The sequence below is a fragment of the Ammospiza nelsoni genome, chromosome Z (assembly GCF_027579445.1).
Source record: "Ammospiza nelsoni isolate bAmmNel1 chromosome Z, bAmmNel1.pri, whole genome shotgun sequence".
Classification (NCBI taxonomy): Eukaryota; Metazoa; Chordata; class Aves; order Passeriformes; family Passerellidae; genus Ammospiza; species Ammospiza nelsoni.
In genome coordinates, this window is record NC_080669.1 from 54214601 (window position 1) to 54219756 (window position 5156).

Below are 5156 nucleotides of genomic sequence, written 5' to 3' on the forward strand. Positions count from 1 at the left end.
ATATCTGGCACTTCAGAGTGGCTCTGTAAACTGTGGGATTCATTTCTAGACAAATGTTCTCTCTATCCTGTTTGCACAGAGCAAAAGTAACCCCTGATGACTGATTACATTAACTGGATGTTATATTAACTGCATGTCTGCATTCCACAGATCTTTCCTGAGGATTTATACCATACCAGGTCATTTCTCATATTCATGGTTAATCTAGGATAAAGTCAGAAAACAACTTGACTTTTCCTGACAAACATCCAACAAATGTTACAGTCGTACCAGTTGCAGCTTTCTGGGAAGGTTGATCCTCATTCATCATAGCTCTGTACACAGATACAGATACGCATATTTTTGTGTTCACAATCAACTCAAACATTAATACAAGAGTTTAGCCCAGACTGAAATTAGACATGTTAAATTCTTCATCGTAAACACTAGATTTGCTTCTTATATTTAAAATACAGTTCTGATTTCATCTTATTAGATCTTTTTTGATGCTAATTTTTACCCATTATTTATTATACAATCAAATTTTTTTTCTTAGAGCGCAGCATCAAACTTTAAAATTAAAAGCAGGTGCAGGCCTAATCTCAAACCATTAAGGGTCTGCTAACATTCTTTACATATTAATTGAGGTCAAGTTTCTGGGAAAGCCACAGGAGTCTCTGACCTGAGTCAGAGTCTCTGACCAGAGGAGTCTCTGAACTTAAATGCTTTCTGAAACAACCCATTTTATTATCTATGCAGATCTGCCCTAACAGTACTGTGAACAGGGTAAACTATCAGTTCAAATATCAGAGTCACTGTATGGTGTTTCAACCATAGACAACGCATTTTTGCTGAGGAAAATACTATAAGCTCAACATGGCTGAGAAGGCAAAGCCTTCTGCTAATCTCTCCCAGCCCCCTCTCCCTACACTTGTCCTGAGTGTAGGGTCATCCAGGCAGACAATGGGGCTGTATCCCCAACCCCAGAGCACACCCCATGCCAAGCATGGCTGGCACAGGAGCCCAGCAGCATTATATCACCAAAGCCTGAGTCCTGTGTGAAAATGATGCCTGACCATCACTTTCACAAGGGTCATTAACCTCTGTGGGAATGATGGAAGCTAATGTTTTCCCTCCCTTTCCCCAGTTACTGTCCTGCTAATCATTAAAGCAATTCCTGGGAAAAAGATGAGGGTTCAATCCCTTGGGGCTGAGGTGAATCTACAGCCATTTTCTGGGTGGTGCTGCTTAGATGGGATTAAAATGGTAGATTTTCAGGAGAAATCATAAAGCTCTTTTTTGTTTTGATATTGCTTTTTTATTAGCTGCACATGACAAACTAAGACAGAATTATTTTAAATCCAGAAAGCACTCACGTAACAATGATTTTCAGCCTCTTTTCTCTAGGGTTGGCAATACTTGATACAGCACAGTTCAGTGGATATCAAGCATCCCAGGTATAATCACGATCAGAAAAACTCTGAATTCAGGAATTAAGATATTAAAAAGCACACAGTGTTCATCCGACATTTTTCAAACATTTTATAGTTTATTGCAAGATGGGTTGGGTTTTGTTGGGTTTTTGGGGTTTAGTTTTGTTTACTTTTGAAAAATAACCTGACAGGAAATATAAACAGGCATTTGCACAACTGCATTAAAATTAGTCTATCTTTCATCACATTTGCTAGCAGCTATGTTTCATTATAAACAATATGAGTGAAGTTGGAGGAACAATATAAGTTAACATGAACCCATGAAAGAATGATGCAAATGATTATGAGGAGCTCTTACAGGAGACTTTTTTTTCCTTTTGCCTTCTGCACATTTGTGCACTTTCCCCGAGAAAAAAGGCATTCCATCCCAATTTTGCTACAACAAGTAAACTTTAGTTTATTTTAGAGACCATTACGGTCTTCATTTAAAAAAAATTCAATGTTTATATTTTGCATATTTGTTTATAATGGAATTTTTACCACTTTAGGCCAATATACATCCATCATACATCCTTAACAATTTTCCACATTCACACAATTCCTAGAGAAGTTAGACATCAACCTTAGGACTTTGTGGGAAGTGGGAAAAAATGAGAAAAACTGGAATAAGAGAAAAAATGGATTGCCATTTAGTTTCTTGTAATTCCTGGCTTTCCAGTGTAAAATGGTATTTAATTCCACATATGAATGTGCGCATGAATATAAATGTAGGTTGTATGAAGAGAGAGAGAGAGAGATGCATTTATTTCTTGTGCACTTCCTCCTGGCAGGCCTATTTCTACAGAAAAAGCAGATGTGTTTGTGAGGCTTTATCTCTTAAGCATGACAAACCTCAGCTGAAGGGTATTCGACAGAGATGCCATGGACATTTGTCAGTTACGTTTTACTTAAAACCAACCAATTTCTTTTCTCTTGGTCTCTCTTCACCTGTCATCTCTAATCATCTGCTAAATCTCTTTCATTGACACCACTTCAGCTTGAATGATGATCTCTATTTCAGAAAGGTTTTTAAAATTTCTCATATATAAAGCTTTTATATATTTTCTTCTTGATGGCAAATTTAGAGATACTTTATATTTTTGATATCTCACAATTGAATTGGATTATTTTTATATGACTTGACCCTATGATTCAAACAAAACACCTGTGCAGCCCCCTTTGCACAGGGAAACATTTTGAATGTGAAGTTCATACATGTGATATCAGGATGTATTTCTTGACCTACACAGACTTAGCCCAGAACTGACAGCAAAAAAATTAATTCAAAACTAAAGTTTTAGATTATGATCTATTATTTTTGTTTCAGACAGGAAAAAAGATTCTCCTCTGATTTTAAATTAATTTATTTGTGATGCCATGTGATAGCAATGATGTCCTGTCTCATACACACAAATGGTTCCATATGTAAGAAGGGAAGATACAAGTACTGGCACTAAATACCTCAGCACTTTTCACTTAGAGGTCATTTGAAAGAATCTTGGAGCTGCAATCCTTGAAGTCTGACTGTCTTCACTTTGCATGCAGATAATTTACTGGCACTGATGCTAGATGTACAACACATTGAGGAATGTGTTGCACATAGCTTTCCTAAATATTTATTTGTTGACATGTGTTACTAGGTCAGAGAGGCAGCCATGGGGTGATCTGTTGCAGATCTCACTGAAGTTCAATGGAGCTGGAGCACAGATGCTCTCAGGCAGCAAATGGAACTAGCTCATGGCAGTCAGTATTTGCAACTCTCAGTACTGGTTGCACGGACCAGAAATGTTGTCTGTGCAGCATCCATGAGACTGTGGGGAGACCTCATTGCAGTTACAGCTTCCTCATGAGGGGAAGCAGAGGGGCAGGCACTGAGCTCTTCTCTGAGTGCCCAGTGACAGGACCTGAAGGAATGCCCTCAAGTTGTCAGAGGAGGTCTAGGTTGGTTATTTGGAAAATGTTCTCCACCCAAAGGGCTCCAGTTGAGCACTGGAACAGGCTCCCCAGCGCAGTGGTCACAGCACCAAGCCTGACAGAGCTCAAGTCTTTAGATGTAGACAATGCTCTCAGCAACACTTGGAGTTGCTGTCATACCCTGTGCAGGAGGCAGTCGGTGCTCCTGTGCAGGGCCAGGAGCTGGACTCAGTGATTATTGTAGGTGCCTTCCAACTCAGCTTATTCTGTAATTCTGTGAAAAAGAACCAACTAATAATATTGCATTCCCTACACCTTAAAGCTCTTTTCTGTGGCTAAACCTGCCCAGACAGAGGAAAAGTAATACATTGAGGCACTTTTTCTGAATTAAATCAATATTTATTGAGACAATAAAGAGCTAAAGTGTTGATGTTGTTGTTGTTATCATTACTACTACAACTACTACTACTACTACTACTTCTACTAATACTACTGTCATTACTTTTATTGTTATTTTAGCGCCAGCACAATGCTTGTACTCACAACGCCTCCAGAAGAAAAAGAGCAAAGAATAAGCCAACATCCAGAGCACTGTCCTGCAGCATTAGGCAGCATGATCAGCACTGTATAAATCTTGCCTTCTCCACCCTACATCCCCCAGTCCTATATCCCACTTACCTTCGCAGCTACACCTCAGTTTCATACCAGCGATGCTGCTGGTACTTTGCAAAACAGTGCTCTCTTTATTTCAGATGCCAAGAAATAAAAGTGAAAAAAGCACACAATAATAGTCCTGTGGGCAAGAACTGTGTGGTGCAAGAGGACACCGGGGAGAAAAGTGGTGCAGCACAAACATGGCTGGCTGGGCACCTGAATTAGAGCACCTCCGAGCTCTGCCGTATTCACAAGCACAGACACAGGCTCACCAAAGCGGGCTAGATAGGTCACTGACACCAACTCCAGGCAAGTGTTGGGGAAGTTATTCATGGATGACAAAGGATATCAGGCACAGACTGGGAAGGCTTACAATGATGGTCTCAGTGACAAAGATCATACAATGTGACAGTGATAGAAAAAGAAATTATATGCCAGTATCTCCAGTATTTTCTGTACATTTAATCTATTGTTGTTAACAAAAAGTGAAAATGAGACAAGTGGCTGATTGGCAACTATAATTTTTTTAGTTATTTTTCTGTTTACTATGCTGCTTTCCAGCTATGTCAAACAGATAGTATAGACCAGTCAGTGCAAAAGTCACAGACATTTTGTTTTTCTTATCCCTGACATGCTGTATCTTTATCAGTAGAACTATTTAGATAGTGAACCCATATAAAATGTAACCTTAGCTAAAATATGTCCTCTGTTTTATGTCAAAGTTGGCTGATTTAATGTTTTTGATCTCTCAGCTAGGACATTAAGGCCAGCAGTTTTAATAACTCTCACTAGGCAGAATAAAGTCTGTGTCTGAAAAAACAGGCATGATATCATTGATTTGTTTCTAAACAAACAGGGAGTTATAACAGCTCTTTAATCTGAGGACGATAGATCCTGAGATGGAATGAAGCACCTAAGTGCCAGCCAAGTTCAGTGAAAAGTGAATGGAGTGTATGTCATAATTTATTGTGACGTTATTTTGTGATCTACAAGAAGGCATTCATTGTGTTGGAAGTTCTTGAGAGAGACAGCTATTTGTGATCAATTGGTGTATATGCTTTATGTTCTTCCCTTTTGAAAGACTGACTCTTTTTTTTCTGTCTATAAGGGGTTTTTTTATCTACTCAGTTATTTCAT